Raw genomic sequence first — 758 nt, forward strand, 5'->3', positions numbered from 1 at the left:
CGGGCCCCGCCCCCTGGAGGCCCCGCCCCCGAGCCCGCCCAGGGGGTTTCTCCGCGCCTCCTCTTGGCCAATCGCCAGGCGCGTCTCACGGTGACGTGACGCCGCGGCGACCCGGAAGCTGCGCAGTTCGGGGCTTCCCGGACGGCTGCCCCGACTCCTCTTTCATTCATTGACTCACCGCGGAGGTGGGATCGTGGCGCTGGGCCTTCCGCAGGCTGGTCGCTCCTTTCATTTATTTAATTTTGTAACCTTTTTCTTCTTTTTTTAAAATCCTCACCCGAGGGTATATTTCCATTGATTTTTAGAGAGAGTGGCAAAGAGAAGGGAGAGACAGAAAAAAATATCGATGTGAGAGAGACATCCATGGGTTGCCTCCTGCACACCCCCTACTGGGGATCAAGCCTGCAATCCAGGTACGTGTCCTTGACCAGAATCGAACCCAGGACCCTTGCACTGAACCAAAGGCTGGGGCCACTATTTTATTTTTTAAGTATATTTTTATTTATTTCAGAGAGAAAGGGAGAGAGAGAAACATCAATGATGAGAGAGAATCATGGATCGGCTGCCTCCTGCACACCCCCCACTGGGGATCCAGCCCACAACCTGGGCATGTGCCCTTGACCAGAATCAAACCCGGGACCTTTCAATTGGCAGGCTGCCGCTCTATCCACTGAGCCAAACCGGCTATTTTAAAATGGCAACACCCCTTCCCCATTGTCTAGCTCCCCTCCCCTGCTTTATTTCTCCTTAGCACATCT

This window comes from Myotis davidii, unplaced genomic scaffold (genome assembly GCF_000327345.1).
Source record: "Myotis davidii unplaced genomic scaffold, ASM32734v1 scaffold1622, whole genome shotgun sequence".
Classification (NCBI taxonomy): Eukaryota; Metazoa; Chordata; class Mammalia; order Chiroptera; family Vespertilionidae; genus Myotis; species Myotis davidii.